Raw genomic sequence first — 22,061 nt, 5'->3', positions numbered from 1 at the left:
TCCTATCTCCACAGCACATATGTATATATCTGTATATAGCTGTAATTTATGTAAATTAATGTCTGTCTCCCCCTCTAGACTGTGAGCAAGGAATGTGTCTGTTCGTTGCACAGTGCTTTGCATATAGTAAGTGCTCAACATATACGACTGAATGAAACATCTTTTTTTTTTAAGTGGGATTTTACTTTATCTGCCAGATAAATAAGAGCAAAGTAGAGCAATGGAGCTAAAGAAGCTCTCATCATTAAGTCCAAGACTTCACTAACAGTTTAGAGTCCTGGTCTCTATATTTCAAGGGGTAGAGCATTAAAAAAATTTCTGGTCATTACCTCAAGGGGAAAAAAGGACAAATAATGTTGGTATTGTTAAGCGCTTTCTATGTGCAGAGCACTGTTCTAAGCAGTGGGGTAGATACAGGGTAATCAGGTTGTCCCACATGAGGCTCACAGTCTTCATCCCCATTTTACAGATGAGGGAACTGAGGCACAGAGAAGTTAAGTGACTTGCCCAGTCACATAGCTGACAAGTGGCAAAGCCGAGATTCGAACCCATGACCTTTGACTCCCAAGCCCGTGCTCTTTCCACTGAGCCACGCTGCTTGGGCTCAATAATTTCTAGTCAGTGGGTAATTCTTCAGAGCAGTCACAGCAGATTTGTGCACCCAAAGGGAAATGAAATTCTCTGAATCATTTACATAGTAGTTAAAAAACAAATATCGTCCCTCTTGCAAAATAAAAACCTACACACACGGCAACAGGCTCCGTATGTAATTCAGTCAATAACATTGCCTTCTGCCCCTTCTTTGCTAAGTCCAGGTTCCATTCTTAATCTGTCCAAGTGCAAACTGCAAATGACTAAGCATTCAGTAAGAATTATAGTACCCAGGAGCAAGGGTTAGCCTACTAAATTACCAGCTTTTATTATATCAATAAAAGTGAAAGATGCACTTGAGTTTTTTTTCTGATGCCTCCATCTGAAACTCACAGAGTCAGAGAGCAATTAAGATGTTATGTTATGAGCTCAACCAAATAAACCAGAATGCCTAAAGCCATTCGAAATTTTATTTGGCTACTTTAATATACATAATTTAGGAACAAAAGTGCTAATACCTGACCCCCAAGTCAGAAAATTACATTTTAGGCTATAAAAATGGTAACATCTTAATCCAATCATATTTACTGAGCAATTACTATGCGCAGAGCAAGCACTGTATTAATCTGTCTCCTTTCTCCTACTTATCGCTGAAAATTCACTACCACATTCAAAAAAACATGGCACAGTGGATAGAGCCTGGGAGGTCATGAGTTCTAATCCCAGCTCTGCCACTTGTCTGCTATGTGACCTTGGGCAAATCACTTCACATCTCTGGGCCTCAGTTACCTCATCTGTAAAATGGGGAAGCTGTGAGCCCCACGTGGGACAGGGACTGTGTCCGACCCGATTTGCTTGTAATGATAATAATTACAATAATAATTATGGTATTTGTTAAGCACTTGTACTATGTGCCAGGCACCATACTAAGCGCTGGGGTGGATACAAGCAAATTGGGTTGGACACAGTCTCAGGTGGGTCTCAAAGTCTCAAATTCCCATTTTACAGATGAGGTAACTGAGGCCCAGAGAAGTGAAGCGACTTGCCCAAAGTCACACAGCAGACAAGTGGCAGAGTCAGGATCAGAACCCACAATCTCTGACTCACCCCCGTGCTCTTGCCACTAGGCCATGCTGCCTCCCCAATCCACCCCAGTGCTTAGTACCGTGCCTGGCACATAGTAAACGCTTAAATACTACAGTTATTATCAGGGGAAAACACAAAAATAACAGCAACCTTCACAATTCAAGTAGATGCTCAGTTATCCAGCTCAACTTCAGACAAATCCCAAAACCAAAAGGCATAAAGCATCAATAAAAACTATATTGCTTCTGGTGAAGATATGAGTTTCTTCCTTCCGGGCACCCCTCCACACCCTCTGGTTGAGTATGTGTACTCAGAGAAAAAGAGTGCTAAAGCCAGAACCCTGGCTGGGAAAGCCACACTGCAAGGTCCAGATATATCTCTGGGAGAATAGGATGTCTGAGCACCAAGTACAGCCCCATTTTCACGCTGAAAAAAAGAACCTCGAGAGTCCTTCCTATCCTCTGCACCATCTACCATCCGTGATCCACTGCTCAGTGAGTAAATGCAGTGAAAGCTTAGATAATCACTCAATGGTATTTACTGAGAGCTGAATGTGTGCAGAGCACTGTATTAAGCACACAATAAGAGTTAGTAAACACAATCACTGCCCACAGGGAACTTACAAGGGAAGGGACAATAGACATTAAAATACAATACAGACAGGGCAAATAATAGAGTATAAGGATATGTGCATAAGCACCGGTAGGCTGTCTCAAACTGCTTAAGGAGTACACAGACAAGTGCATAGTTAAGGCAGATGGGAGGGCAGGTAGGGGAAATGAGGACTTAAGTAAGGTATGGTGTCTTAGAGGAGAAGTGATTTTAGGAAAGGGGGGAAAAATTATTGTTCTTCCCAACTGTGATTGCTGTGGGGAACAAGAGTGGGAGGTGCTGCTCCTCCGAAGACAAAAAAACAAACATACAAAAACACCTCCAACATTCACGGAGTCATAGTGTGGAGCAGGGCTGGATATTCCTTTCCTAAGCACTGGGGTAGATACAAGTTAATCACGACAAGCACAGTCCCTGCCCCACAGTCTAAGAAGGAGGGAGAACAAGTATTGAATACCCATTTCACAGTTGAGGAAACTGAGGCACAGAGAATTCAAGTGACTTCTCTGGTGAATGAAAGTTAGAAACCTCGCAGTTCAAGCACGCTAGCATACCTTCCCACTTCACCCTTCAAAGGGGAAGGGTACAAATAATCCCGATGCGGATAAACTGCAGCTAGTCAAGGAATTTAGGACTGATTATCAGGTGATCTGTTTCTTCTCTTTCTCCTCCCAATTTTCCACCTTTTGACCATTTAGTTGTTCTTTGTCCTCCACTAAGTAGGCAGAACGGGGGAAAAGGGTGAAACTAAATTCAGTCCAGGGTGTTCCTCACTATCTTATGTACCAAAAGATTTGGTGGAAGTGCAGGATGAAACAATTTTCATGGATAACTTCACTAGATATAAAAAAATTCCTCTACTTTGTTACTAGCATTAACCCCCACCCCCCCATGGACAAGTGCCCATTTGCAAAATAAATTCTCGGGTACTGAACATGTTAGCTAAAAAGTCTAGATAGAACAAATTATAGTACTTGAAAATACTAATACCCAATTTTGCTGCCATTAATATTAAAAGCATTGCTACTTTAAGCAAACTAACATTTCACTTTCATGAAAACTTCTGACAGTTTTGACAAACGCTAGTGTTTCAGAGCGACTACGACGTAAAGTAAATACCACACACAAGGCTCCACCCTTCAGATCAAGACCAAAAGATTTGTTGGATTGCCATCAAGGACTCACTTCTCCCATTGTTGCCTTTAGAAAACAATCGATGTGCCTCACTGCTCTGAGAAGCATCCTTATTTATTGAGTTAAATATGGTAAACAAATTAAGGCCCTCCAACACTCTCCACCCACCCATTATAAGTCTCTGAACCTAAAATTCCTGCCCTTGGAAAAATGCATTTTGATGCTTACTTTGATTCCATTTGGAATATAAACACACTTACTATATATGAAAGGAAAGTGCTTGGCTCTCATGAATTCAGGCAGCCTCGATCCTACTATTTGTAAGTCTGCCTTTCAATTATCTAGTGTGTAAGTCAGTGACCAAAGACTATTTGCACAATTGACTTGCACCACTCCCATGTGACACTGCAAACGCGGTTGCTTGTGTTGCATCACAGCAGGTGACTGACTAATTTCATGCTGACAGAAAAAGCAGGAGAGATAGGAGAAGGGAGCTGAACCCCTTTTGGTGAAACTATGCAAGAAAAAAAAAGTAGGGAAGAAAGAAAATAAGTTGGCCTTATTTCCCAGCTACATATATTTAGGAGGAAATAGGGAATCATGGTTTAAGAAAAAAGGTAATTTCATCTGTACTCAAATAAGTCAAAGTACTTGGATCGGGAAAAGGGCCTGGCACTTTCCGGGATCTTCTAGTGCTCCAAAATAATTCCCACAGAGCAGCAAAGTCATGAAGATGGCCTCAAAGGTTTACCTTCCTTCTATCGCTAAGCATTACAAAGCTGATTTCTGTTGTAGGATGGAAAGGAATGTTACTGCCATTGTGACATTGTTTAGCATCACAATCTCATCTAGAAAGACACTGATAAATTGGAGAGGGTCTTTAAGTTTCAACGAGTTAATGAATTGATAAAATTTTCTTGCTAAGCCAAAAAAAAAAGTGTCAAATTCCTGGTCTAAATGCTTAACTTGTACTTACCCCACCACTTACTACAGTGCTGGGTATATAATAAACATTTAATGAAAATCATTATATACTCAGATTTATAAAAATATTCTCCCCCCAGGGTTTCTCAAAGTAAAATCAGGATTTCCGGGGGTGGGGTGGGAGGGTGTCATGAGGCTTTCCAATGACATTCCCAAGATTCATGTTTGGTGGCTTGGGTCCAACTGAAGACCATATGAATGGGGTAAGCAATCCTCATTAACTCAGAGTTAATGACTTACTGTGATTTCTTGCTCACTAAAAAACCAAGGGTTAAAAAAGCTTGAGAAGCGTTAGATTTTGCTTTCATCAATATTCATCAGGTTTATTATTGCAACACTAGAAGTATTAATAATGGTCAAGAGTCCTTTAGACAGAGACGTAGGGGATTCAGAAGATGGCTGGCAGCTAAAGGAAAATAAAGTTATCTGGAACAAAAGAAAGATCATTTGCACAACAAAGCCAGGCCAAAGAGCTGTGCTCTAGCCAAAGTATCGGTAGAACGACATTTCTCAACACCATTTAAATGTGGTTGGTTTGAACCTATTGTTGTCATCCCTTTGAAAACCAATGGCCTTGATTTGCAGGTTGAATGTCAAAGAGGTCCTAGTCATTACCCCGTCAAATAGCTCTAGGGACAATGTGCAAACTCCATCAGTATTATCAAAGTCTTAAAAGCAGACCAAAGCCTCGGGAGTAAGCAGCTAGACTGATAAAACCAGTAACATCCCATTAACAACCAACTCTCAAAGCCATTAACCCCAACAGGTGGGAAAGGATGGGTGACTTGATAAAGAAGGATGTGGCCGATCCCTCCAACCCTCGGGCAAGGGGAGGGATTGGGGGCCAAAGAGGACCGGATCAATGAACGAGAATGTTATTTACAAATCGATTCATTTCCAAGGCCATCACAATACTTACTATTTCCAAACTGCCCGTCAAGAGGGGTTTTCCGAGCCTTCCCCAGCGCCTTCAAGCGGAGCCTAAAACGCGGACGCCCCCAAAGTCAGCTAAAGTTCGTGGCTCAGTGGAAAGAGCCTGGGTTTAGGAGTCAGAGGTCATGGGTTCTAATCCCGGCTCCGCCGCTTGTCTGCTGTGTGACTTTGGGCCAGTCACTTCTCTGTGCCTCAATGACCTCATCTGTCAAATGGGGATTAAAACTGTGCGCCTCACGTGGGACGACCTGATGACCCTGTATCTACCCCAGCGCTTAGAACAGTGCTCGGCACACAGTAAGCACTTAGCAAATATCCACTTTATCATTAAAGTTCCCTCCATGTGCTGGTCCAACCTTCTAATAATAATAATAATAATAATATTGGTATTTGTTAAGCGCTTACTATGTGCAGAGCACTCTTCTAAGCGCTGGGGCAGATACATGGTAACCAGGCCCACGTGAGGCTCACTGTCTTCACCCCCATTTTACAGAAGAGGTAACTGAGGCCCAGAGAAGTGAAGTGACTTGCCCACAGTCACACAGCTGACAAGTGGCAGAGTTAGGATTCGAACCCATGACCTCTGACTCCCAAGCGACTCTGAACCCCTTGGGGGCAGGGTCTGTCTCTATTCGGGGCTGAATTGTACTTCCCCAGGGCTTAGTACAGTGCTTGGCGCCTAGTAAGCGCTTAACAAATACCATAATTATGATTATTATTACAGTGCTCTGCACCCAGTAATAATGATCGTCTCGCTGTGGAAGTGTCCACAGTATTATTACTCTGTGTAATAATGGTGTGGACACTTCCACAGGGAGACGGTGGGCCCGTCATTGGGCAGGGACGGTCTCTGTCGCCGAATTGTCCATTCCAAGCGCTTAGTACAGTGCTCTGCACATAGTAAGCGCTCACTAAATACTACTGAATGAATGGCATAGTGGAAGGAGCACCGACTTGGGAGTCGGAGGTCGTGGGTTCGAATTCCGGCTCCGCCACTAATCAGCCGGGTGACTCGGGGCCAGTCACTTGCCTTCTCTGGGCCTCACTGACCTCCTCTGCAAAAGGGGGGGAAAGACTGGGAGCCCCAGGTGGGGCCAACCCAGCTGGGGAGCCCAGCGCTGGGAACAGTGCTCGGCACGTAGTAAGCGCTTAACAAATGCCCTCATCGGGATTACTTTAAGAAACACGACCGAATGAATGAATGCAGAACCGCCCACCCCCTCAGGCAAGGCCGGTCTGAAGGATGGGGGGGGGAGGGGGGTCCCTGCTCCTTTTTTTTTTTTTTTTGGACGGCGAGGATGGGGGCGGGGGAAGGGCGCAGCCACATTGGCTTCGAGCGCTTAGCGCAGTGCTCTGCCCAGAGTAAGCCCTCGATAAGTGCGAATGAATGAATGAATGAATGAATGAATGAATGAATGAATGAATGGAGACCCCCGACTGACCGTTATCCGCCGGGGCGAAGCAGCCGGGCGGGGCACGAAGATGCCCCCGGATGCTCTGCCCGTCGTCGGCCGGTCGGAGTCCGTCGGAGGGACGGGAAAGCCCTCCTCCTCCAGGCCGCCCTCGGCGGAGCCGTCGTCCTCGGCCGCCCCTCAGGCCGCCCGTTTATAGCCCTCGCGCCGTCGGAGCATGCGCAGGAGGCGGGATGCCTTTTGGGGGGGGGAGGGGGGGCGCGCGCGCCCCCGGGCGCACGAGCGCCCCCGCCCGCCACGTGACCACGCCTGGCCCGCGGCCACGAGGGTCCCTCGCGGGAGCCCCCTCCTGGTGTCCCGTCGTAGTCGCTGAGCCCCCCTGCCCGGCGCTGATTCTCGGCAGAGCTCAGTGGAAAGAGCCCGGGCTTGGGAGTCAGAGGTCGTGGGTTCGAATCCCCGCTCTGCCACTTGGCAGGTGGGTGACCGTGGGCAAGCCACTTCACTTCTCTGGGCCTCAGTTCCCTCATCTGGAAAATGGGGATTAAGTGGGAGCCTCACGTGGGACAACCTGATTATCCTGTATCTCCCCCAGCGCTTAGAACAGTGCTCTGCACAGAGTAAGCGCTTAACAAGTACCAACATTATTATTTATTGAGCGCTTACTCTGTGCAGAGCTCAGTGGAAAGAGCCCGGGCTTGGGAGTCAGAGGTCTGGGTTCGAATCCCGACTCTGCCACTTGGCAGCTGGGTTGGTATTTGTTGAGCGCTTACTATGTGCAGAGCACTGTTCTAAACGCTGGGGGAGACACAGGGGAATCAGGTTGTCCCACATAGGGCTCACAGTCTTAATCCCCATTTTACAGATGAGGGAACTGAGGCCCAGAGAAGTTAAGTGACTTGCCCACAGTCACACAGCTGACAAGTGGCTGACCGTGGGCAAGTCACTTCACTTCTCTGGGCCTCAGTTCCCTCATCTGGAAAATGGGGATTAAGTGGGAGCCTCACGTGGGACAACCTGATTAACCTGTATCTCCCCCAGCACTTAGAACAGTGCTCTGCACATAGTAAGCGCTTAACAAATACCAACATTATTATTATTATCTGTAAAGTGGGGATGAAGACTGTCAACCCCACCTGGGACAACCAGATTCCCTTGTGTCTACCCCAGCGCTTAGAACAGTGCTCTGCACATAGTAAGCGCTTAACAAATACCAACATTATTATTATTATTAAGCGCTTGGCATGGACAATTCGGCAACAGAGGCAGTCCCTGCCCATTGACGGGCTCACAGTCTAATGGGGGGAGACAGACGGGAAAAAACAAGATAACATAATCACGATCAATAGAATCAAGGGGATGGACACCTCATTAATAATCATAATGTTGGTATTTGTTAAGCACTTATTACGTGCAGAGCACTGTTCTAAGCGCTGAGGTAGATACAAGGTAATCAGGTTGTCCCAAGTGAGGCTCACAGTCTTCATCCCCATTTTACTGATGAGGGAACTGAGGCACAGAGAAGTTAAGTGACTTGCCCACAGTCACACAGCTGACAAGTGGCAGAGCCGGGATTTGAACGTTACCCAAGGACGCTGCACCCTTCTCATGGCCCCGATAGGAAAAACAACTCCCCCAATAAAGAAAAAAAAGGCAGCAGGAAGCACACAGGGGCTCAAACCCACCCTGTTACCTTATAATACTAATGTTGGTATTTGTTAAACGCTTACTATGGGCCAAGCACTGTTCAAAGTGCTGGGGTAGATACAAGGTCATTAAGTTGTCCCACGTAGGGCTCACAGCCTTCATACCGATTATCCAGACGAGGGAACTGAGGCACAGAGAAGTGAAGTGACTTGCCCAAAGTCACACAGCTGACAAGAGGCAGAGGGGGGATCTGAACCCATAATCTCAGACTCCCCAGCCTGGGCTCTTTCCACTGAGCCATGCTGCTTCAACATGCAGACACCATCAAGATCAATAGAATCATAGACATGTACACATCATTAACAGAATAAATAGAGTAATAAATAGTATATACAAATATGCACAGTGCTGAGGGGAGGGGAAGGGGGAATAGCAGAGGGCCTGAATTCTTCCTTACCTAAGGACACCACGCCCTCCTCATGGCCCCGGGAGGAAAAACAACTCCCCCCAAAAAGAAAAAAAGGGTGGCAGGAAGCCCACAGGGGCTCAAACCCACCCTGCTACCTTATAATAATAATCATGTTGGCTTTATGTGCTTACTATGGGCCAAGCACTGTGTTAAGTGCTGGGGTAAATATAAGGTCATCAGGTTGTCCCACGTAGGGCTCACAGCCTTCATCCCCATTTTACAGATGAGGGAACTGAGGCATAGAGAAGTGAAGTGACTTCCCCAAGGTCATACAGCTGACTAGGGGCAGAGCCGGGATTAGAACCCGCGATCTCTGACTCCCAAGCCCGGACTCTTTCCACTGAGCCACACTGCTTCTCTGATAGATGCCTCCCACCCCTACAATTTAACACTGAACTACTAGTGACTAAACTAATAATAATGTTGGTATTTAAGCACTTACAATGTGCTGAGCACTGTTCTAAGCGCTGGGATAGATACAGGGTAATCAGGTTGTCCCACATGAGGCTCAGTCTTCATCCCCATTTTATAGATGAGGGAACTGAGGCACAGAGAAGTGAAGTGACTGGCCCACAGTCACACAGTTGACAAGTGGCAGAGCGGAATTCGAACCCATGACCTCTGACTCCCAAGCCTAGTGAGAAGCAGCGTGGTTCAGTGGAAAGAGCCCCGGCTTGAGAATCAGAGGTCGTGGGTTCTAATCCCGGCTTGGCCGTTTGTCAGTTGTGTGACCTTAGGCAAGTCACTTAACTTCTCTGTGCCTCAGTTACCTCATCTGTAAAATGGGGATGAAGACTGTGTGATCGTGTGCAAGTCACGTAACCTCTCTGTGCCTCAGTTCCCTCACCTGGAAAATGGGGATGAAGACTGTGAGCGCTATGTGGGACAACCTGATTACCTTGCAACTCCCCCTGTGCTTAGAACAGCGCTTGGTTTGTTTTGTTGTCTGTCTCCCCTGTTTAGACTGTGAGCCCGTTGTTGGTCAGGGATTGTCTCTGTTGCCAAATTGTACATTCCAAGCGCTTAGTACAGTGCTCTGCACATAGTAAACGCTCAATAAATACGATTGGATGAATGAATGAATAGTAAGCTCCTACAAATACCAACATTATTAATATCACACACACACCCCCCCGCCACACACACACAACCCTTACTATTGTGGAATCATCTCACTACTGGAGCTTGTTTTCCCATGTGAGCACACCCTAGACATTAAGTAACAGGAATAGGGAAAGAACCGTTGGATTACACCGGCTATCTGTAAGTGGTGGACAGTTAGAAATCATCCCCGAGGCAAAACACCCTTAATTAGGGGCCTAAATAGTGTGGTGTTTTGAGGCTTGAAAGAGGCAGGGAGCCCCAAACCTAATTTAGACTTTGACATCCACCTTTTCCTTTTCATCTGTGGTCTGGTCATGGCAACATCGGGTCCTGTCTTCACACAGGTTTTGTAATGTTACCAGGGTTAGACGAGCCCCCAAGATCTTTGTCACTGAAGTCCACAAGCTAACTAAACTAATTTACCCCCACCCTTACTTTACAAGCATTTCATGTCCCTCTCTTGAAATTTCTTTCAGAGTCAATAAAAATATAAAAAAGCAGAATTGAGCACGGGAGAAGCAAACTTGCACATAGTTAAAATATTTAAACAAGACTGTTTTTCTGGAAATCATTCAGTGAATGCCTTGACTGAAAGTGATGGTACACATCATCATACCTGGAATGCTAAAAACAGAATACAGCCTGGTAAGTGAGAAAAGCTTTGAAATAGTTATAAGCACTTAAGGCTTTTAAACTATTGTAACTACAGCTCATGGTTGAAAACACTGTACACAGGAATTGGATCTGTTTCTGGAGCAAGTGCAAAAATTCTAAAGAAGATCTTTCAGAAGTTAGCAGTATTTCAAAGGCAGAGGGTGATCATTGTCTCTATTTTATAGCTTTAATCTATTGCAGATTTTTTTAAATTCTAATGTAATTCAGAGATTTTATTTCCATTATTAAAGTTAAAATAGCATTAGGAATGATGGAATTTCCCAGCAGGAATGACAGATCAGCTTCAGTCCTGAGACTTCAGGATTGAGAAACTGCAGGGGAAAAATTATCATCATGCTAACGGTTTGCTCAGCATCATTCACATTCTCTCATCCCTGTCAGTAATGTTCTCGCTGGGGCATAGAATGCCATGAGTATGTAGGCAAACAGGAGGGCAGTACATGGCATAGGGATAAAATCCGTGTGTTGCCTCTGCCCATAGTAGCCAGCTACAGCCAAACTGGGACTAGAACCCAGGTCTCCTGATTCCCGGAGCAGTGATCCAGGCTTGGGAATAAGAAATATGGACTTGGAAGGAAAATAAAAGGCACCTGGAAATGGATGAAATGCATATGAATAAATTTATTAACATATATCAAGCCCCAATGCTAATTTATTAGGTGATTGGGGGGATAAGGTTATATAATAATAATAACTTTGGTATTTAAGCGCTTACTGTGTGCCAAGCACTGATCTAAGCGCTGGAGCACTGTACTAAGCGCTGGCAGAGTATAAAGAGAATTTCATTAAGTTGTTTCAAGAAAGCAACACGACAGTACTGAAAGAACAAAAAGAAATATTAAATTACAAAAAAAAAGGGGGTAAGAGTCATTTACTACAAAGAAGTCTAGTGCTTGGTAAAATCTGCTACTGCTACAATGGATTTGCTGGATTGTACTTTCCAAGCACTTAGTACAGTGCTCTGCACCCAGTAAGCACTCAGTAAATATGATTGAATGAATATACTCATTTTGCATAAGTTTATAGTAGTAAAAAGAATAATGAAAAAAATAAACAGCAATACAATCTATTTAAAATAGTGGGAGTGCTCAAGCAATTACAGGGTTAAAAAAAGAAAATTAAGGATTTGTACTGACAGACATGATAGTCGGAAATAGAAAATTGATTGGAAATAGACCAGATGGGAATAAAAAGTTAATACCAAATGGAACTGAAGTATAATTTTTCTTTAAAATGAATGCCCAGGTAAAATACCAAGTCAGATTTCTTACATCTTAAAAATTAAACCAGAATTACATGAATGTCCAAAATAATACTCATGAAAAATATTCCTACTATGAGTTCTTGTAACATACTAGCATAATTTAAAGACAAGAAGAATGTTATTCAATTTGTTATTGGAAGAAAAATCATATGGCAATTTGGGGATCATAAACATGTTTAGAATGAGAATTATTTAAGGGAAGAAATGATTTGTTACAGGAAGGTAATCTGAATGTTTTCTGTATCAAAAGGCATTTGAAGGGCTAGGTGAATTGTACACTAGCTGTAAAACTGAGTTTAAGAACAAATGTATTCAAGTATTTAGGGCTTATCCTAGGCAGGGTGGGACACCCAGTCAAATAACCAATGAGGAACTGTTGCTCCTGAGCTTGATCTGGAAGTGGAATAGAGAAGTTAAGGAACAGAATTGCTTGCTTGGAAAAATTTGCAGTAGTTCCTCTCCTTAAAGTGTCACCCCACCCCATCCCCCAAGTCCAAGCCCATGAGTCATTTCTTCTGGGATGAGCAGTTTTACTGTTCATATGAGAAAGGAAGGAGCTTCCTAAAGCCCAGGGCCCAGGACAAATGTCTCAACTCATCCTATCGTACAAACAGCCTTCCAGTAAGACATGATCAAATTAATTTACTTTAAGGGGAAATCTAAATATAAATTAAAACATTTTAAATGCTAAGAATTAAAGGTAAATAGGCTGTGGGATTCACTTCTAGTTTGTAAATTCCCCCTGTAAATTGTAAGTTTCTTGAAGGCAGGGATGATGTGCTCTAACTCTTTTGTAGTCTACTCTCCCAAGAGCTTAGTACAGTGTTCTGCACACTGTCAGTGCCCAGTGGAAAGAACACAGACCTGGGAGTCAGAAAGACCTGGGTTCTAATCCCGTTTCCGCCACTCAGGACCTTGGGCAAATCACTTAATTTCTCTGTTCTCCAGTAACCTCATCTGTAAAATGGGGATTAAGACTGTGAGCCCCATGTGGGACAGGGACTGTGTCCAACCTGATTAACTGGTATCTACCTCAGCACTTAGAACAGTGCTTGGCACATAGTAAGCACCCAACAAGTACCGTCATAACTGATTGATTAAAAGTAGAGATAGTAGAGCAATAAGATGGATTGGTTAAATAGCTTTTGAAATTCCAAAGAACTGTAGCAGCACTAAAATAATTCTCCATTCTTAGTAAAAATACATTTTTAATCAAATAGCAGAGTAAATATTTTTCTTCTGTTGCCCCTCCCTCCCTTCCTTCCTCCCTGACCGCCATCCTCAGCTATTCACTTTCCAATAGCTTCTTCCCCACTAATTTCAAACTCGTTCATTATCCCCTTTCCTAAAAACACCCTCCCTCGATCCCATGACTCCCTCCATTTATCTCCCCATCTCATTCCTGCCATTCCTCTCAAAAGTCCTTGAGCAAGTTGTCTACACCCACTTGTTCTCATCCAATTCTCTCAACCCCATCCAATCTGGCTTCGGCACCCAACACTCCACATAAACTGCCCTCTGAAAGGTCACCAATGACCTCCTTCTTGCCAACTCCAATGGCCTCGACTCCATCTTCATCTTCCTCAGGTAGGAGAGAGTCAGGCAGATGAGGAGCCTTTAAAGATATTGAGAATGAGCAGCCAGAGATAGGAGGAGAACTAGAAGAAGGCAGTATCAGTCAGAGCAAAGTTAGATAATGTTTCCAGGAGAAGGGGGTGGTCTGCAATGTTGAACAGAGAGGTCAAGAAGGATTAGGATGGAGTAGAGGCAGTTGGGTTTGAAAAGAAGGAGGTCATTGGTATAATGTACTCTCCTAAGATCTTAGTACAGTGCTCTGCATACAGTAAGTGCTCTCTAAATATGATTAATTGGATGTCCTGCCAACACCTCAATCCTATTTATTGAATGTAAAGCACTGAACTAAAGCTCTTGGAAGGGTACAACATCGAGTTGGTAGACACATTCCCTAGGCACAGCAAGTTTAGACTCAAGAGGGTTCCAAACTTAACGTGTCCAAAACAGAACTCCTCATCTTCCCACCCAAACCCTGTTCTTCCCCGCTGCCTTTTCTAACACAATAGCCACTACTACCATCCCCGGGTCTCCCAAGTAGAAACCTTGGCATTATCCTCTACTCTTCTGTCATTAAACCCACATATTCAATCTGTCACCAAATCCTGTCAGTTCTACCTTCACAACGTTACTAAAATCCACCCTTTCCTCTTCACAGAAACTGGTACTCTGCTGATCCAAGCACTTATCCTATCACACCTTAACTACCACATCGGCCTCCTTACTGCCCACCTTACCCTGCCTTCTGTCTTTCGCCATTCCAGTGCTTACTTCACTCTGCTGCTTGGATCATTTTTCTAAATAAGCATTCAGTTCATGACTGCCCTATTCCTCAAAAACTTCCATTGTTGGCTATTTATCTCTGCAGCAAACAGAAACTACTCACCATGGACTTTAAAGCATTCAATCAGGTCACCTATTCTTATCTTCCCCAGCTAGTTTCCTACTAAAACCCAGCTCCTCCAACAATAACCTTCTCATTGTACTTTAATCTCATTCGCTTGACCTCGAACTTCTTGCCCTCTGGCCTGGAACTCACTTCCCTGCTTCATATTCAACAGACCACCAACACAGACCATCTCCTTCCAGAGGCCTTTCCTGTCTATGCCCTTCTGGAACGCCTACGTACTTGAATTTGTACCTTCAAACCCTGTCTACCAACTCTCCCAAGTGCTTAGTACTGTGCTCTGCACACAGTAAGTGCTCAATGAATGCCATTGATTGATAACAGAATAATTTATAATGCTGATATGTACTTTTAAACATACCATTTGAAAAGTAGTGTTTTACAAGTGTTCTTACTGAGGCGTTTCCTGCTTTTGAAATTTTCCATGAAAATGTTCAGAAAAGTACTGGAAAATGTAGATGGCTGGCACACAAACATGAATAACTTTGTGATTTGTCAAATTTGGGGCTGTCAAGTGTGGACAGCTCACAGGACAACCTTTTGCAGCCTGGAAGTAAAGATAGGAAGATGTTCTCCTCCAAGAGATTTTTCCCTACTAAGCCCTCATTTCCTCTTCTCCCTCTCCCTCACCCTTTATCTTGGGATTTGTTCCCTTTATTCACCTGTACCTCAGTCCCAAAGTACTTATGCATATATCCATGATATATTCATTTATATTAATGTCTGCTTCCCTGTCTAGACTGTAAATTAGTTGTGAGCAGGGCATATTTACCAACTCAGTTATACTGTACTCTCCCAAGCGTTTAGTACAGTGTTCTGCGTACCCCTGCCTCTGGCAGTATATAGCTCCTGGCCTCCTACCCTGAACTAAAGGGACCACTGTTCCTACTGCTGTTCTTTAGGGTTTCCAGTATTCCAGGGGACATTTTTCTGCCATAATAATTCTAATTATAACTGTATTATTTGTTAAGCGTTTACTATGTGCCAAGCACCGTACTAAGAATTGCATAGATACAAGATCAACAGGTCCTATATGGGGCTCACAGTCCAAATAAGAAGGGGAACCGGTATTGAATCCCCATTTTACAGATGAGAGACTGAGGCACCAAGTAGTTAAGTGACTCATCCAAGGTCACACAGTAGACAAGCGGCAGAGCCGGGATTAGAACCCAGTTATCTGAGTTGTCTTTTATTGTCTGTTTCCCCCTACTAGACTGCAAGCCCACTGTTGGGTAGGGATTGTCTCTATCTGCTGCCGAATTGTACTTTCCAAGTGCTTAGTACAGTCCTCTGCACACAGTAAGCACTCAATAAATACGATTGAATGGATGAATGAATCTGAGTCCCACGCCCAGGCTCTTTCCACTAAAACTCTGCTTCTCGGACCCCGTAAAGTTCCCAAAGAACTTTAACAGCAGTCCCTCAAGTCCAGAACAAGAAGCTAGGCTATCTGGCTCCTGGTGAGGGAGGGGAGCTCTCTCTGCATATAGATGTTCTCTCTTCTCTCTTTTCCTCTCTCTACTGTTATTGTTTGTTCAAGGGATGAGTGTATCTGTTGTGTCAATCTCTCTAATCTGAATCAAACCAACCAATCCCAAACCCAGCCAGCCCTTAACTATCAGGACTATGGGGAATCTGCCTGGCCCTATACCCAATAAAGTCCTTCATTTCTGGGAGTGGGGACTGAGATAGCCTTGCCCATTTGCCACAGGGCCACTGCCAGTCCCTACCAACACCCTAAAATGGGGACAGGATCTATCTTAGCACAAGCCCATCTTGCCCTTTTCATTTTACTCAGTCTGATTCAGCCTGCGAGTCAGCCCAACCTGAGGCCTCTGACGCAAATCTGAGCCTAGGCAGAGCTTTACTTTCAGTCCTTGGATGGAGAAACTGGATACAATATATTAAAGTGATTCATCTCGGCCTCTTTTATTTTATCCATTCCTCTTCATTAATTTCAGTAGTCAGTGCTGATTTCAATTCTGATATAGTCTCAGAGGTATTCTAACATATTTGTCCCTGACTGTCTAAATCCTCACAGCTCCCAATTTGGCAAGAATGTTTTCTCTAATGGGCACACAGTAAGTGCCCAATAAATATGATTGAATGAATAATGGGGAAGACGGTGGCCTTATGAGGATTTGTTTCCCGGATGGGAAACAAAGCAGTGACAATTTCAATTCCCCTGCGGATTTTATGCCAGAAGAGAATAACGAGAGTGAATACACTCCAGAATAATTTTCTTAAAGATAACAAGGTTTCCATTTAGGTGGGGAGTTCTGTGGCCCACCCTGGATTCCATTTTAATGCAGATTTTCAGATTTTACAAGTCTTTTAAGGCAAATACACTTGGTTGGCGTCTTTTGCGGTCAGCCTCAGGGGCAGACCATAGAGTGGATAGCAATACAGGCCAATAAAACATCTGACAAGTGTTGGGGCCTCAAAAAAACAAAACAAAAAACCGACTTTGGAAAGCTTGCCCTCTGCTGGCCCCTTGCACTTGGGTCTCCCTGTAGTCAGTCCTCCTTCTAGGGTCCTTGAGTCTTTGCCCAGCCACTCCTTATGCATGGGAAAACCTCCCTACTCCTATCCATCTCACTACCATCCTTCCCTCTTTTAAATCAGATCTCAAGGCAGGGCCCTTCCTTGGATTAATTTCAACCTGGCACACAAAAACAGCACATCATTTTACACAGCAAGTGCTCACTAAATGCGATTGCTTGATTCTTTTTAACTCCTTTCCATAATTAGCATATGTATGGTGATTTCATATTTGTCTCCCTTATTAGTCTCAGATTAAAAAAACTTTCTGCTGTAAACAAGAAATATGTCATCACCTTGCGGCTCCTTATAAATACAGTCAGAGTTTAAAATAAGCCCGCTATTTACCATGCAGATCCTGCTAAAGAAGTTGTCCAGGGTCTCTGACAGCGGAGGTTCAGTAAAGGTGGATGAAATCCAAGATCCAGTCCTCAAAACCACCCCTCCCTCTCACCACCACCGCTGGTTAAAGGATAGTAATACCTTGATTTTACATAGCACTTTTATTCCCCAAGCACTCTGACCCGCTTATCTCATTTATGACCTCACAGCAACCCTGTGAGGTAGGAAAAGACAGGTATTATTATTCCCATTTTACAGATGAGGAAATTGGGGCATAGAAAGGTGAAGTGACTCACCTAAGGTACAACAACAGGTCAGTGGGAGAGCTGGGATAGATTGGATGGCTGCTAGAGATAATTCCTTTTCCATCAGACCTCCCAGATGAGTGTCTGTGCCTTGTATAGTCACAAGGAGAGCAATAAGGAAGGAGCCTGACCTTTAGGACCTTGGCATAGAATGGGGCACCTGGAAGTCAGTCAGTGGGTCAGTCGTGTTTCCTAAGTACTTACTGTGTGCAAAGCACTGTACCTAGTGTTTGGGAGAGTACAATCTAACAGATGCTTTCCCTGCCCACAACACCCTGGGAAGACAAATTGTTTCTGTAAAGCTTTTAGGTATTTGATGACTGACTGAAGTATCCTAATCATAGTTACCAGGGGTGGGGTGAGGGTTGCCTTTATTGTTTTATGAGAGGTACACTTTGCCTACTCTTGCTGTCTCACCCAATTTTAGATTGGAAACTGCATGGGGCCTGGACTTACTGGAATATTGTAGTTTGCCTATTAAATACTTGTGATGATTATGATGCTGATGTTGATGGAAAGGAATATAGGGACCATTGATAGTAGCACCACACCAAGCACTTTTTCTCATCCCTGAAGCATCTATATGACCCATGCACCTTACCAGAACACCAATGAAGATTACATATGGCTTCTCACAAACAAGGGAGGAACGCTGTGGAGTGGATAACAATGCTTAAAAAACCTTCTAAACCCTTCCAAGTGCTTAGTACAGTGCTCTGCACATAGTAAATGCTCAATGGATACTATGATTGGATGAATCTTCCACCATTGTAGATGTAGTTCTTTAAAGCACAGAGAATCTGCCAAAATCTAAAGGCATACAGATCCTTTTGATGGAGTCACTACTGTAGTTAAAGCCATGGAAAATGGTAAAATGCCAGGGTCTGATGTTTGTCTGCTGAAAGCTAACAAGAAAAAAGGGAACATAATGCCTAGAGGTGAGGCAAAATAAGTTCTTCGGATATGGAATGTTGGAGAAATCCCTCAGGACGTCAAAGTCACCACCATGATCACCATCTTCTCGAAAAAAAGGTAAAGCCACTGACTGCAGAAATGACCCTTGTAGCTTGTTGCTTCCCATAACCAGAATGTTCCTAACTTTAGATCTGGATTGGCTATTGAATCTTTATGCCCTTCGTGGCTTAGTAGAAAGAACACCAGCTTGGGTGTCAGAGGATGTGGGTTCTAATTCTGACTCCACCACTTGTCTGCTGTGTGGCCTCAGCCAAGCCACATGACTTCTCTGTGCCTCAGTTACCTCATCTGTAAAATGGGGATTAAGGCAGTGAGCCCCACAAGGGACAACCTGATTACCTTGTTCTATCCCAGTGCTTAGAACAGTGCTTAGTACATACATAGTAAGTGCTTAACAAATACCATCATCATCATTATTAGTATGCTCATTGTGGGCAGGGAATGTGTCTACCAACTCTTTTGTATTGCACTCTCCCAAGTGCTTACTACAGCGTTCTGCATGCAATAAGTGCTCAATAAATACCATTGATGATGATGATAATGATGACAGAACTCTAGAGAATAACACTGAGACCACTACATTATACTTGTAGGTGTTTACTGAAGCAAACTGAACACCATTAGCAAATGGCTGCCCTGGAAAGCCCACCGAAAACATAAGGCTATTCTGTGATTGAATAATAGCTGATAGTATGCTGTTTAGCTTTCTCCCCAAAACATAGGAAGAAAACAGGACGGAATATTGGGTCCATTCCTGTTCAACCTAATTAGGGTTGCCATCTTGAACATGCAGCAAGCTGGTATTTGAATAGTCTTTAAATACCCCAGCGAACTCTTTCAACTCAACGATTTACAAACACCAAATGTCTTTGAGACAGACATCCAAGAATTGTTGTGTGTTGATGATTATGCTCTGGAGACACAAACAGATAATAACTACAATGCTTATGAAGACATGCAACGTCATTATGAACCAATTCACTGACTGATCACTGCGTTGTGGCCTGAGATAAACCTGAAAAAGACTGAATCTATATATGTCCACATTAGGGAAAACCTACAATGAAATGTTTAATTGAATTGAATTTAACTTAATTGCCCTGACTTGCTCCTTTTGCTCTACCCCCTGCCCCGCCTCCCCCGCCAGCCCCAAAGTACTTACGTATATATCTGCAACTTTATCCCTTTGCTCTTCACCCCTCCCACAAAGCAGTTATGTACTTATCTGTAATTTTATTTATGTTGTACTGATGTTTGTCTCCCCCTACTCTAGACTCTGAGCTCACTGTGGGCAGGGAATGCCACTGTTTATCGTTGTACTGTATTTTCCGAAATGTTTAGTATAGTGCTCTGCACAAAGTACTCAGTAAATACTACTGAATGAATGAATTGAATGGGTGTTAGAATTATGCCACCTGAGCAGCATATTGTTCACTGATTCTCAGGTGGAACACCTAATTAAGAAGTCCAACATGTCTTTTGGGGATATTGACAGAATTTGGCAACATTAAAGCATTGACCCTCTGCTCTCAGGGTTGCACCTGGAGAGTTTCCAGTACTCTAGCACTCTTGGCTATGGGAGGGAGGGTCAAGCAGAGGTCTACCCATTCCATCTCTAGGTAGGACAGCGGTTAACGAGTGGAAGGCAATCTGCTACAAGTCAGAACTCATCCACACTGGGCAGCAGCAGCATGAGAGTCGAGGGAGGACACTCAAGTTTACCGCATGGAAGGAGGCAAAGGTAAATCACTTCCAAATTTTTACCAAGAAAACTCCATGGATACACTACCAGAATGATTGCAGATGGAGAGCAGAGCGTTCTGGGAGACATGTGTCCATGATGTCGCTATGGGTCAGAAACAACTCGATGGCATAAGACAAAGCATTAACTTTATAACCTTTATCAGGACCATCTATAGCCATACTTAACATCTTGTAATAAAACTGGATCGACCACGATGTTATTTTGGAACATGGCCAGTCCGCTAGCACTGAAGCAATGCTCATTAGTAAAAAGATTTTCCAGGCAGGATGAGAGGGAAATGAAGGCCAAGAGTATTCCTGAACAGCTGCTGTAAGGCAAGCCAAAATAGGATATAGGCAAGCAGAGAGGACAGAACAAACATTTGAAAGCACGATGCAGAATAATGTCAAGCAATATGATTTCATAATGAATTATGAAGAAATAATATCAGTAGGCAGATTGGGTGGATGACAAATGAGAGAGGGCTCCAATCAAGGAGAAACTTTGGAATCTAAGAGGCATTTTCAGATACACGGCAGGGTTTGTACCTGGCATTAGCATGGCAAAAGGAAATCTTTATAAATACACTGTTTGGAATAGATTGCAATTCCATTATTATGAAAACATCTACCTTTCCATAATAATTATGCTATTTATTAAGTAGTTAATAGGTGCTAAAGCATTGAACCGAAGGCTAGGGATCAATATGAGAAAATCATATTGGACACAACCTTGTCCCAAATAGGGCTCACACTCTAAGAGGTAAGAGGGAGGAAGTATGTTAATCCCATTTTATGGATAATGAAATTGAGACCCAGAGCCAATAGGAATGTCGAAAACAATCCTATGAGCCCTCTAATTACTCAGAAAATACTTCTGATTAAATTAAAATAAAAAATTTTTAGATTCAGTATCTTGAAAATGCTGTGTAATAATTTCACTTTGCTGGTCAGGTAGCTCAAACTCCCTTCATTTTTTTTTTTTAATGGGAGGAATAACTAAAATTAAATGTATTTCTTTTGAGGAATTCAAGTACTTTATGTACATTACTTCATCTAGCTTCGTAAAATCTCTGGGAGGTAGAAATGGGGCATGAATTGATGCAAAATTGGATGTCCCCATTTTTTGATATTAATATTTACCCCTTTTTCCAGGACAGTTATAAGATATTAATACATTTTAAAGTGACATTAAATAATCACATTTACTACTTGGATGCTGTAATGAAAACCCAGATTCCTACAGTTTGGAAATTCAGAATTCAGTGCAATAAACTAAAAAAAATCAGAAATCACTTACACTGCTCCCTTCCCAAGGGTGCCTCAGTTTGAGATTAGCATTGGTTTGAAAAGAAAATTCCATACCTTGCCCTATCTTCACAGATCTATTTGTCACTTTGTTTACTTTTTGTGATTAAGTCTTGGTGACCAAGAAGAAGGACTGTTTTGGATCATTAACAAACTGTTGATGGTATTGAGAACTACAAGCAGAACTTTAAAAAGTCTTCAGGCCTGCAAACATTCTCAGAATCTAGCATTTTCCCCTTAATTAGATATAAAGGCATTTTTAGAAATACAGAATTCATAAAGTCATATAACTTGTCCTTTATGTGTTTTTTCTTTTAGATTAGCAGATCAGGCTAATTTCTCCATTTTTTTTTTCAATTTTGTTATAAGCTATTGTGCAGGAGAAAAGAATTACCCTCATGCAGCTGAGGGAGAGGCAGGAATATTTTAAGATATATAATGTCTCAATGCCTAATATCTG

The 22,061-nt window shown here is 43.2% G+C and overlaps 1 protein-coding gene across 4 annotated transcripts in view; it reads right to left on the bottom strand.

Annotated features, from left to right (window-relative positions):
* SLC16A1 (solute carrier family 16 member 1) overlaps positions 1-17,357 on the bottom strand; it is a 52,127-nt gene extending 34,770 nt beyond the window's left edge. Inside the window, exons 1-2 of one of the 4 annotated variants that reach the window (XM_029069304.2) lie at positions 6,783-6,956; positions 5,327-5,388 (exon numbers count right to left, since the gene is read on the bottom strand). The gene's annotated coding sequence lies outside the window, so the exon portion shown is untranslated. Of the gene's footprint in view, positions 1-3,683; positions 3,780-5,326; positions 5,389-6,782; positions 6,957-17,276 lie in introns of those variants that run through there. The other 3 variants (XM_029069306.2, XM_029069303.2, XM_007667594.3) reach the window with 3 other exon arrangements.
* Between the last annotated feature and the right edge of the window lie 4,704 nt (positions 17,358-22,061).

The sequence above is a fragment of the Ornithorhynchus anatinus genome, chromosome 7 (genome assembly GCF_004115215.2).
Source record: "Ornithorhynchus anatinus isolate Pmale09 chromosome 7, mOrnAna1.pri.v4, whole genome shotgun sequence".
Classification (NCBI taxonomy): domain Eukaryota; kingdom Metazoa; phylum Chordata; class Mammalia; order Monotremata; family Ornithorhynchidae; genus Ornithorhynchus; species Ornithorhynchus anatinus.
The sequence above is the reverse complement of the archived record's forward strand: the minus strand, read 5'-3'. Positions and strand labels throughout refer to the sequence as shown.